Here is a 13,629-nt window from a genome sequence, read left to right on the forward strand (position 1 = left end):
ACCGTTCATCTTGAACGAACCTGCACTTCGCTTCCAGCACAACTCCCGAGGTAAACTCGACCAAGTGCTTTGGGGACTGAGAAGCCCCAGCCCCGAGCAGCTCCTGCACCGAAGATCAGCCCTCCAGCCTCCACGAGATCTGTGTGGGGCCCTTCTGCTTTGTTGCTGCTCGACGCGTTGTCTGGTCACTTGCCGGCTGGCTAGTGGCCTCCTAGACGACGAACCTTTGAATCTTTGCTGCTGGTCTGGTTGCTCCAGACTGGCCCTTGCTCCCTTCCAAAAGAGGGGCACCCCGGACTCTCCTAGTCCGCACCAGACGCTTTCTTCACTCACCGCGTGGGTTGCCTTTGCCAAGGTCTGTTGAGTCCAATCCCGGATCCGACACCGCCGACAGCGAGAGCCTGCGTGGGACAGTTCGTGCCTCCATCCTGGTTGTCGAAGACACCTCCTGGTCCACGTAGCTGCAGAGTCAAGCGTCCACTCTTCACCTGATTGCGACGACGATATCTGGTTCCTTCCTGGTTCCACTCCAGTCACTGGCTAGTGACTGTGAACATTGTCCCCTCTGCTTTCAGGTCTCCTTCTTCAACAATCCACCCTTGGATTGCACCGGACATCTTACTCCTGGTCGCCTGCAGCATCTTTTCTTTCAGGCTCCATTGACTTCAACGCGAGAACCCGACGCACTTTGACACCTATGCACCCGCGGCCCGTGGGTGAGGTAACACGAGCATTTCGGTGCTCAAGGGTAGTTTAACTGTCCTAGTGTCCAGTTTCACAGTCGTTTTAGTCCTACCTAGTCAGGATTGTCCGTACTCACCTTTAACTTGAACTGTACTGTCCATAGACGTTGTTACGCATCTCGCGTGTGAGTTCACACTCTGCACACGCGTTCCGTGTGTAGGAGAGTGGGGTCTGCAATCCCATGGCCACCCCAGATTTTTGCTTTTTGCTTCACTGGTTTAAGACTTACCCTGGCTGTGGGCCTGCTAATCAGACCCACAGCCTAGCTGTTCTCTCTCTAAATTGACAAGCGTGTTCCTTAGGTGCATTTACCAATTGGTACTGGGCCACCTTATCAGTCTCTGTACAGCATACCTTAGGTATCCAGGGCATAGGTGTACCCAGGGCCTACCAGGGGCTGCAGCATGTATTATGCCACCCCTGGCTGGCCACCCAAATCTGACACAACTGGCTGCACGACAGCTGGGGCAAGGTGGTGTAAACACCCTTTGCTTTAGATATGGTATTCCTATATCTAACTCTAAAATGGACACCTATATTCCTATAAGTCACTCCTATGGCAGGCCTTGTCAATTCTGAAGGCAGAGTGCTTGGAATTATGTGAGATGGTGCTCTGGCATGAGCTGAGCCCGGTTGCAGCTTGCGGAACCAAGTCCTTATAGCTGGTCCATGATAACGCTATACCATATACTCTTAAGTGCATTATAATCCTCGCGGTTAAATGCTAACTTTGACATAGCATTATCAAAACATGTCGAGTAAGGTGTCATACGAATTGGAATACTAACCCCTCGCCAATTCTGGCAACGGGGTTAGCATTCCACCCTTCTAGAGGGACACGACATGTCTGTAACTGTGAACCCCGGTTAAAGTTAACTCGAGCCTCAGCATCACAAAATGGATGCTGCCACCACAGACACAAGTCTGACCTCCTGCTGCTGGGAGTCCTTCCAGCAAGGGAGGCTCAGACAAAGGGTTTCCTGCCTTGGGAGGTGCTAGCACCACCCCAGACAGGATTTTGTGTATTAGGTAGGCCAAGGCTGTAAGGAATGAGACATGCCTGGGGCACACAAGGTGTCCTGTGCATACACCGGTTCCAACCAGTTGCTGGGGCACTCCAGCCCCAGCTCTGGTGGGAAACTGGACAAAGGAAAGGGAGTGTAGCCACCCCCCTTCCTGGTCCCACCCAGAGGAGGGACCTAGTCGTAGGGCAGCCCCCTTTAGCTGAATAAAGGTAGGATCTGGTCCCATTCCAGATTAGATTACTCTTGACAACTTCCACGAAGAACTCTTGACCTTCGACCTCCTGGACACCAGAAGACTGAAGAATCTCCCCTATGGTCAGGGAGTGACCATCCTGCTTCGCAGGCACCATCAAGCTCCTGTGCGGTTTGCTGCAAGTCCTTCCTTCCCGGAATCTGACGACCCAGCTCGACAAGACCCGGACCTCCAGACCCCTCTGACCTCTACCCACATCCACAGCACAGCTGGGACCCGTGGGTGCGACGAGCAACGTGGAGACGGCCATCTTGAAGAAACCTGCACAGCGCTTCCAGCACGACCCCGAGGGTTCCTCGAGTGAGTGCATTGGGGACTGAGAAGCCCCACACCGACGCAGCTCCTGCACTAAAGACCAGCCCCCCAGCATCCCTGTGATCTGCGTGGGGGCCCTTTTGCTTGGTTGCTGCTTTCCTGTTGTCTGGTCACTTGCCGGCTGGCTAGTGACCTCTGAGACTACGACCCAAAGATTTCGACACTGCTAGTCTGGTCCCCCAGACTGGCCCTTGCTTCCTTGTGAAAGAGAAGCACCCCAGACCCTCCTGGTCCACATTGGAGTTCTGGACTTTTTGGTTCCGTCCAGAGGTGTCAGGGATAACACCCGAAGACCCCGGAGTTCTACCTGCCTCGGTGCACAAACAAACAGAAACACGGGCTTCTCGATGGTGGCGTCAAAGACCAAAGGTTTATTACTGCAGGGACACAGAAGTCACAGAAACTACACATGGGCAGTATCTAGGAGCCTGTTCAATTTGTACAAAGAGGGTTGCTCCTTATATACTGAATATTGGGCTTCAGGCAAATTCTTTACATGTTAGCACATTCAAAAACCTTTGTATCTTAAACAATAAATATTTGGCGTTGCACAGGAATCGTCAACAATATCTGATGTCAAAACATTACGAACGAGGGGTTCCCACTATTCCATCATAATCCCATGTCAATTTCTCATTCAAGACCCGGACCGCCTCATCGTAAATTTCGTTACCTCCCCCTAATAAAGGCCCAGAAGGAAAGGAGCAGAGCCAGGTGCAGAAGATAGAACAGTAGGATAAGAGATGTTTGTGGGTCGTAAATGGGCAAGGCTACCAGCTTCGGCCGCCTAATCATGATCAGGCCAACGGACACGAGAACCAGTATAGCAGGACTGGCCTCAGGCTGGGGAGGCAGCTCTTGCTGAGTCATGCTGCCACAGCGTTGCTTGCCTAAGGTGCACGTGTCACTAGCAAGGTGAATTGCCTGCTAAAGCCTATGTGTCCTTAATTGAAAGAGGTCATTGCGTGTCCATTGACTATGTGAGGGCAAAGAATACAAAATGTCTGCCGTAATCTAAGATGGATGCCATGGGTAGAACAGAAATGTGTTTGTAACAGGAGTGCTCTTGCTAGTAGCATAGCGAAAACACCAGGATATACTAGATGGATCATTTGCGGTTCACTGATACCAAAATTATGTATTTGCGACAATGTTAAAAACACGGGTTCAAATCGTCACGGAACCTCAACGCAAGACGCCATCTTTGTTCCACCGCATGGCTTGCATTAGCCAAGGCCTGTTGTCCAGATCGACGATCCGACACCGCCAACAGCAGCAGACTACGTGGGACAGCTCGTGCCTCCAGCCTGGTCGTGAAGAACAGCTCCTGGTCCGCGCAGCTACAGAGAGAAGCGACCCTTCTTCCACCTGAACGCGGAGACAGCATCTGGTTCCCTCCTGGTTCCAGCACCGTCACTGGCTAGTGACCAAGACTCTGTCCCCTTCCTTTTCAGGACTTCCTTCTTCCTAGTTCTGTCCTTGGAACCATCGGACTCCTCCATCTGGCTGCCTGCCAGCAACTCCTTGTTTCAGGCATCACCGGGATCAACGCAGCAAACCCGACACTACTTCAACCCTATGCACCCGCAGCCTGTGGGTTAGGTAACTAGAGCTTCTAGGTGCTGAAGTCTGTGTTCACTATCCTAGTGTCCAGGTCCACTGTTGTTTTCCCTCCATCCAGCCGGGTTCGTCCGGAATCCGTAACTTTGTAAACTGTAAGATCCATAGACGTTGGTACGCATCCCGCGTGAGAGTTTCCACTCTGCACGTGAGTCCCGTGGGCCTCCTGCTCCTTACTTACCTAGTTCGTAGCGTAGTCCCACCGATCCTCCAGCCTCTGGATCTCCTTACAGTACTTTCCTTCCTCGCATTCCATTGTTTTGAGTATATGGTTTTCGTGCCCCTAAGGCACTCGTGTAAATATTGTGCGAACTCGTATTTCTTTTGTAGTATTGTCATGTGCTTAGCCCTCTGACCTCATAAAGAGTTCAGAGGTGTATGTTAGTTAATAAATATCCTTTTATTTTCATAGCAACCTGTGTGGTGTCCTTTCATCTGGTATTCAAGAGGTTATATTGTGGTAAAACAGCTGGCTTCACATGCCAAAAGAGTTTAGCCTAAAGACTGCTTTTGTCCACGCTACTAGGATAGCTGGTCTATAAGGTTGACTTACAACCAATCACCATAAGGGGTTGTTTGGACTGATACAGGGTGATCACTAGAATTAGTGAGCATCATATATCAGGCCAACTTCTCACATTGGTGGCAGCGGTGGGATTTGAGCTTGCTGTTGTTTTACCAAATATAATCTTGTAATATCATTTGAAAGATCACATAAGGTACCTAGGTACATATAACAAGCTTAGAAATACTCTGAGTTCTACTGAACCAGCTGTTGTAGTATAACAGGGCTTAGCACACCCTGACTACAACTCTTAGCAAGGGATCAGTAGGAAAACCCATAGTGTAGGTAGGTGCATCACTTACACCTCACTAGAAAGCATGTCTACCCATGGAGAGTCCACAGAGATTCCCCTATTTGCTAGTGACCCTCCACAGGTCCTTTCCAGATCTGCAGCTCTCAGTTTCCAGGAGATGAGACAATTGTGTACCTCCAGGAAATTGAAACAGGGTTCTAACCCTACCACTCCCTTTCTGTTAGGTCTCTTAGAGACATATGATGCTAGGAAAGCTACTCATACAGATGGGAGCATGCCAGCCTTAGAAGGTACCCGTGGTCATCCTGACCTCCCTGAAACTGAAGAAGTAGAGGAGGAGGATGATGAAGAGGTTCTTTCTGGGGATGAGGCAGACAATGGTCCTGAGCTAGTCAGCAGACTTACTAGGGCCAACTTAGACCTACATAGGGAAGGATCTGGGGACCCCCAGTGCTGACCCTAAGCAGGCCTAACTTTGGAGTTAGAAGAGATAGGTCCCATTCTAGGGACTCCAATAGATCTGTGCACTCTCATGCCTCGTCTCAGAGGAGAATGACTTCTCCCCAGAGGAGAATGACTTCCCCTCAGAGAAGAGAACATGAAGCAAGGATGAAACAGGCTAATCTGAGGATCCAGAGGGAAGAACTTGCCCTTGCCAAGGAGAAGCTTGCCTTTGCTAGAGAGCCACTGTTGAGTGGGGTAGTCCCCACTGGTGGCAGCAATATCCCTAAGGATAAAGACAGGAGTTTTGATACTAGACACCTGAGTAAGATAGTGCCCCCCTTTAAACAAGGGGATGCCATCCACAAGTGGATGACTGCTTTGGAGAGGGCCTGCACTGTCCAGTGCATCCCCCAGAGTCAGTGGGCAGCTATATTGTGGCTCTCCTTTGAAGGCAAAGGTAGAGATAAGCTCCTCACTACTAGAGCTGAGGATGCTAACAATTACCAAGTCCTGAAGAATACACTGATTGATGGGTTTGGCTTAACAACTGAACAGTACAGGTTGCTGTTCAGAGACACCCAGAAAATTCAGTCTCAGGATTGGGCTGACTTTGTTGATTGTGCCACTAAGGCTTTTGAAGGCTGGTTACTGGGAAGTAAAGTTACTGATTACACAGGATTGTATAATCTAATTATGAGAGACCAAATCTTAAGTAATTGTCAAAATCAGTTGTTGCATCAGCACCTTGGTGAAGCAAGATGGCGCCCGAACGCCGAGACGTGTCGGACGTGTGAGCTGCTCTCTCCTCTGACCCGCAGGTTGTTGACCGCTGCGAGAGAAGGCTGATGCCCACAGATATCCTGAATCGGCTCAAGGAATACGGAGTGCCCGTGTGATGGAAGGAGAATTGGCAATCTGACCTTTCGGTAATCTGACTGCTGAACGCTGAACTTAGAACTCTGAGTGCTGAGCGCCGAGCGCCTGAGCCAAAAGTGGTTGCAGCTGAGGACGCCGAGCTCGGTGAATGCTCGGTGAACGGTGAATGCCCCGGAGAAAACACATGAAAAACGCTGGAAAAGCTGAACGCTAAAAAATATCGTAAAAGCATCGGAGCTTTGTAGCAGCGTTGGCCGCCGAGCATACCTGGCGAGTGTTGTGAGGCTGCTGTGTTTACTTTTGCGAAGCAACGAAAGCAGAGTGATATGGCACCCAAGGGGACTCGCAAGAAACGGGACTTGGAGGCTTCAACAGTGAGTACGCACACCGAGAAAGGTGGCACTGGGTCTGGGACTGTATTAAAAAAACGGGGGGAGTGACTTTGGCGGAAAATAGTGATAGCCCTAATACACCAGCCGCCACTTCAAATAAGCAGACCATTTCCACGCTTTTTAAGGCAGTAGAGGCAAAAAAACGACAAGAACTGGTATACAATCCACAGATTGGCCCCCAAAGTATGCAAGAAAACTCAGGAGAGCTTAATGGAGAGTCTAATGTATTGAATATGATAACATCAAACCCCCAAGGGGAATTAGACTTGATACCTCAAATAGTTACTCTGTCTGCAGCCGCCTCATTACCAAATGGCAACTTAGCCCTCACCCCCATCTCTGTTCCTACTCCTATAGGAATTGACTCTAACTCTGGAGCACAGGGGATTGACGATATGGCAGCTTTGGAAATGCCTAACCTTCTGAACACAGCCTTGGTTTAAACGCTATTAATGAGGCAGAATCACTGGACTTTTTCTCAGTCTCGGAAAACTCAGCCTCCTCATGTGAAGATCTGGCAGCGCAATATTCTAAAAAAATGCATTTGGAGGAAGGCAAGAGTGTGCTAGATGACGATGACGAAGCTGAGGCTGAGGAAGATATTGAAGATAGTCCTATTACAGTTAGGGGTGAGGGTGATGTTTCTTTAACCGAGGGGGCTATAGGCGGTTCTCAAGCAGACTTAAATGAAACCATTACATTAGCGACAATTTACCAGACTATCCTGAGTCATATGGAAAAGATAGAGCGCGATAGTCAAAAAATCCAAAATTCCTGCCGCAAATTGCAAAGTTCTATCCGGAGGCTTGCAAAATCTCAGTCTGACTTTGGAGAGAGATTTAATGAAGTTGAGACCAGAGTCTCTAATATTGAGGATGAACTGGTAAAACAAAAGGCTGCTACCGAAAATCTTAGTGCTAACAAAGAGGATATACTTTGGAAGATGGCCGACTTTGAAAATCGCTCTCGGCGTAACAACCTCAGATTAATGCAAATTCCCGAGGGCAAAGAAGGCCAAGACCCTCACAAGTTCGTCATTGAACTATTTCAAAGGGCATTCCCTGAGATGAAGAGATGGGACTGGGAGCGAGAGATCGAACGTGCCCACAGATTCCCATTTAATATTCAATCTAGGCAGGGGGAAAATGCCAATAAACCTAGACCAATACTGGTGGCCTTCAACAGCTTCCGTGCTAGAGAGGACATGTATTTGAATACACGACCGAACAGTAAAGGCATGGGAGTAGGATTTACATTTTTCGCGACATCGGATTATTGTAAATACACTATGGATACGCGTTGGCAACTAAGACAATTAGTGAATCAATTTCAGAGGAAGGGTGCACAAGCATATGTCATGAACCCGGCTAAATTGAAAGTCATTTATAAAGAGAGTACTCGTTTCTTTAGTAATGTTGCAGCCGCCAAAGGATATCTGTATGATTTAAAAGATGTTTAGAATGGGAATGATTGCAGTTCTTCTTTCGCTTCTTTTTCTAACTGTGCAGTATAATTTTTGTTAGTTATCAAGTAAGGTAAAATATGATTTAACAGCTCTATCAGCTTCATAAGTCTCAACTGTATAAGTTTAATAATATGGCTGATAGCTGATAAGGCACACTTGTTTGATGCAAAAAGGGTCTTAAACTTTGAACGTTGAAATTTTTTATTTTTTATTTTTTTAAGATCTCTTTATGTATTACTTGGGGAGCTCTGTCTAGTGAGAGTTGGGAAGGAAAAAAGGGGAAACATTTTTTGGGGCTGCACAGTACACTTATATATCTTGAAAATGACGACCTGTGAGGTTCAACAGGGGAGAGATGTAGGTCAGAACCATCATTAGGACCAGGAGTCCGAAAGCCTCGGTAAAGGTGGGGGGGGCAGGGTGGGGTCAGGTGGGGTAGGGGGGTGTAGGTGGAGGGTGGCACGGTGGGTAAAAGGGGAAAATGCCTCAGGGGGGCCAAATGATCATACAGCAAGAATAATAAGGAGTAGATTCATTATTCAAGGGTCTGTAAGGAGGAAGATGAAATGTGGTAACTTAATGGAGATCTGTTGTTACTCTTATTACCGTAATGGCCAAGAATCTTAAAATATGCTCTTTCAATGTGTCGGGCCTCAATAACATAAATAAAAGAAAGAGGATCGCAGCTGAAATTCGATTTATGAACCCGGATATTTTATGTCTACAGGAAGCTCATCTACCCTGGGAGAAGAGAGCTTTAGCATCTGAATTAGGGTATTTATTGTTGGCAACATCTCGACAAACAACTATGATCAGAGGGGTAATGATTATGATTAAACCACGGTTAGGTATTCTTGTAAAAAGTTTATCGGACAAATGGGGCAGGTGGGTGATTGCCACATTAAACATAGGGGGTATATTCATTACGATCTGCTCCATTTATGGATCTAACCTGGACGAAGGGGAAATATTCGAATACTTAAATATGGAACTTGCTAATTGGGGATCCCCCTTAGTCTTATGTGGGGATTTAAATATCAACTTGGTGGGAGATGAGCTTGAGAATGGAATAGAGAATTATAACAGTAGAAAACCTCGTGTATTTAGAGCTCTACATGATCTAGTGAAGGACTATGCATTGGTTGATATATGGGCTAAAAACCACCCCACATTGCCAGGTTACACCTATTACTCTTCGCGTTATAAGAAATTTGTTCGCTTGGATTACTTTTTTTCCTCTACTGCAATTCATTCTAAAATAAAAATTCAGCTATATCCCAGGGTGACATCGGACCATTCTCCACTGCTAATAGAGATACCTTATATAGGAGAACCAAAACAGAAACAGAATTTCTCATTTGATAGAAAATTATGTTTGAATGGAGAATATAGAGAGGTCATAAATAAATGGATTAGTGAATTTATACAGATTAATTTAGGTTCTGCTAATATTGAAATAATCTGCGATACATGGAAAGCGTGTTTTAGAGGTGAAAAAAAAAGCTATGGGTTCTACTATCAGAATCTACAGCGAAGAAAAATGTGGGATCTATACGATCATCTTTCTAAGGCTGAAGAAAATGTAATACTAGAGATTAAGAAGGGGGACCATAATTTAACTAAAATTCATGAGCATGAGGGCGTAGTTGCTAAATGCCGGGCGCACATTACAGGAATTTGGTCTGAGGAGATAGCGCGGAAATATTTAATATACAGGAGATACATATACGAATATGGAGAAGCTGTAGGTAGGGCTCTAGCTTTAAAACTAAAAATGAAGGAATCTAATGGTAAAATTGTTAGATTACAAGATGACAATGGGATAACATATGAAGACCCACAGAAAATACTAGAAATATTCTATCAATTCTATTCTGATCTGTACACTAAGCAACCCAACCTAGTATCTGACACTTTTTTGCATGGCGGTACCTTTAGAAAGTTAACGGATGGGGAAAAGATGGATCTAGAGCAACCCTTCACAATGGAAGAACTGGAGAAGGCAGTCAAAAGTATCTCTAATGGTAAGGCAGCTGGCCCTGACTTTATTCCAGCAGAAGTTTACAAATGTTTTTTTGAACCCTTAAAAATATTTATGTTGGAGACCTTTAGAAGGGCACAACTGGGGAAAGCTCCACAATCATGGGATGAAGCCCTAATCGCGGTTTTTTCAAAAAAAGGGAAACCCCCGGAGTTACCGGCATCATACCGACCTATATCCCTATTGAACTGCGATAGCAAGATATACTCAAAGATGTTAGCAAATCGTTTGTCTAGGATAATTACACCGCTAGTTTCACTCTCCCAACATGGATTTATTCCTAATAGAGGAACAACAGCACATATTAATAAGGTGATTACTCTAATAGACATAGCAGAAACTGAGAAAAGAAACCTTGCTTTGATATTACTTGACGCTGAGAAAGCGTTCGATCGTGTAGATTGGGCCTATATGTGGCAAGTCATGGAGAGAATGGGATTCGGCACAAATTTCACAAGAGCTATTAAGGTTCTATATTGTTCACCTAATGCTAGAGTTACTGTTATGGGCCAAAAGTCAGAAAGAATAACCATTACAAGAGGTACCCGACAGGGGTGCCCCTGCTCTCCACTTCTCTTTGCGTTATTTATTAATCCTTTCTTAAACAAACTATTAGAATCACCACTTATTAAACCATTTATCTCTGCCAATACACCCCACTCTATCTTTGCCTACGCGGACGACATAGCTATAGTCACTACTGATCCCCATTTGGCAATTATAGAGATAGAACGGTTGGCTATTGAGTTCGGAAATAGCTCCGGCTATAAACTGAATGCGTCGAAAACGCAGATACTCTGCTCAGACAGCATTCAATTCAATGACAACAGGGTAACATCTGAGGTGACTTATTTAGGTATTACTCTAAAAACACACACAAAAGAGATTGTGGAATCCAACTGGGCTAATATATCACATCAAATTCAGCAATCATTAGATAGATGGAGGCGACTTCAATTTTCCATAATTGGCAGAGGGAACATCATTAAGATGAATGTATTACCCAAAATACTCTATGTATTTCGTAGTATTCCCCTAGAAATTCCTACTAGTCATATATCTAAACTTCAATCCTCATGCACAAAATTTTTATGGGCACCCGGGAAAGTAAGGCGGGCGATGAAATGGCTTACACTCCCGATAGAGAGAGGCGGGCGGGGGATACCTGATTTTCTATTTTATTACTATGTGTGCTTCTTACAAAGAATGCGAATTCTCTTGACTGGAGAACAAATAGAAGACCCAGCAGAGTCCCCCTCAATCTTTTACTTACTACTGGGAGAACATTCAAAGGGTTGTTTACTGAAAGAGCTGGAAGGTAATTACTACAAGCACACTAGATTCAAGGTGATAGAATCAGTATATAAAGTTTGGAGAAAAATTAGGTCCTTAATAAAAATGGAAAAAATTACTTATTATACACCGTTCTCAGCAAAGAGGATACTTCCCTCTATATTCTGGGATCATGTGGCCAAAGAATGGAACAGGAAAGGAGTGGTTCGAATTGGAGATCTGCTAGAGATAGATGGTACGTTCAGAGCTTTTTCTGACTTGAATAGTAAATATCAGATACCTCATGTCAGCTTCTTTAAATATCTTCAACTTAGAGACTTTTGGTCCAAGAAATTAAATAAACTGGCCCCTATTAGCTTAATAGAGGCAATTAAATCGAAGAAAAAGATTGGTCTAATATATCGGCTATTAGTCGAATACAAACCTGACGATTGGATAAATATAACACCTTCTGGCAGGCTCAGTTAGAAGAAAATGGTTGGAACATCTTGGATACTATTTTGAAGGCCAAAGAGCTATGTCTATCAGCTAATATGAAGGCCCAGGTATACAAAACCCGTTTCAGATTATACTATACCCCCAAACGAATGGCCACATGGGGCCCACAATATGATGGGAAGTGCTTTCGCTGTAAAGAGGAAGAGGCAGATATTATGCATATTTTCTATAATTGTCCTAAATTGCGGGCATTCATTTCTAGTATAGAAAGATTTATTACTGAAGTTATTCATCATCTTATAAAAATTTCGCCAGCCCTCATGTTAACTGGCGTGAGCCAATCTATTAATGACAATGTGGATTTGTGTGAATTTAAGAATCTTTTGTTTGTATTAATGATTATCACTCGGCTTTGTATTGCTACTGAATGGCTACAACCGGAAGCACCTACATTTGAGTTTTGGAGAAGAAAATTATTTAATATATATGAAATAGAAGTGAATTTATATGCGTTAAAAGGGGTAAAGAAAAAAAAGATTGGCCTTTTGACATGGGGGGCACTTAAAGAACATATAGAGGGATAATTTCTGAGCTTTTTTTTTTCTTCTTCTTTAATGTATTGAAATTAACTGCTGTATGTGAAGAATGTATTTTGTTATTTGTGACCAATCTGAGGCAATAAAAAAAAAAATGTTGAATCAGCACCTTATTGACTCAGATCTGACCTCTCCCCAAGAATTGGGAAAGAAGGCAGACAGATGGGTCAGGACAAGGGTCAAGCAGCAGAACCAGAACCAGGGTGGTGGCCAAAAGAAAGCAGATCCCAAGGGTAATGAGAATAAGCAAAATGACCAGAAGTTTTCAACAGGGCCCCAACAATCTAAAGAGGGTGGGTCCCAGAATTCCCAAAAGAAGAAGAATAATGGTCAGAGGAAACCATGGTGCCAATACTGTAAAAGTAATACTCACTGGTTTAGTGAGTGCACCAAGAAAGGCCCAACTCCTACCACTACTGCCCCTAAGGCATCTGCACCCCATAGTACAGTTAGTAGTGGTAGTAATCCTCCCAAGGCAATAGTGGGGTTAACCCTGGGAACTGAGGCAGGTTCTGACTTAGTCAGGATCCCTACTCAGGCAGTTCTTGTTTGTACTGGGGACATGGATATGACCCCTACAATAAGTCCCAGTACTCTGGGCAAGTACAGGCAAACGCCTTTAATCAATGGAAAAATGGCTCAGGCCTACAGGGACACTTGTGCCAGTGTCACTATGGTGACACCAAACTTTGTGGACCCTGACCAGGTAATACTAGGTTCAGACTACCTGGTGACCAATGCTAGCAATGCCACTACCTCCCATAGTATGGCACTTGTTAATTTCTCCTGGGGAGGGGTAAATGGCCTCAAAAGAGTTGTTGTTAGTTCAGACCTCCCAGTGGACTGTCTTTTGGGCAATGATTTGGAATCCTCCCTATGGTCAGATGTGGAGTATAGGACTCATGTGGAAATGTTAGGTTTATCAGCACATGTCCTTGCTGTGACTAGGTCACAGGCCAAGAAATGCCCAGCTGAACTAGTGCTGGATCCTGGAAGAATGGACCAGACACTACCCAAGAGAAAGAGCAGTAGGAGTAAGGTTGACCCTTCCCCCCTGCCTCAGGTGGAGGATCAGCTCTCTCAGGAGACTGACCCCAAGACCCCAGAAGGAACTGTCCTAGAAGAACTTGAGCCTGAACAGGTTGAGTTTCTTGGGACAGGGGGACCTTCCAGGGCAGACTTGAGGCAGGCACAGTTAGACTGTTCCTCTCTTGAACCCCTCAGACAGCAGGCTGCTGCTGAGGCTGCAGGGAATGCTACAGGTGCCCATTAGGTATATTGGGACGATGGACTCCTATACTCTGAGGCA

This window comes from Lissotriton helveticus, chromosome 5_1 (assembly GCF_964261635.1).
Source record: "Lissotriton helveticus chromosome 5_1, aLisHel1.1, whole genome shotgun sequence".
Lineage (NCBI taxonomy): Eukaryota > Metazoa > Chordata > Amphibia > Caudata > Salamandridae > Lissotriton > Lissotriton helveticus.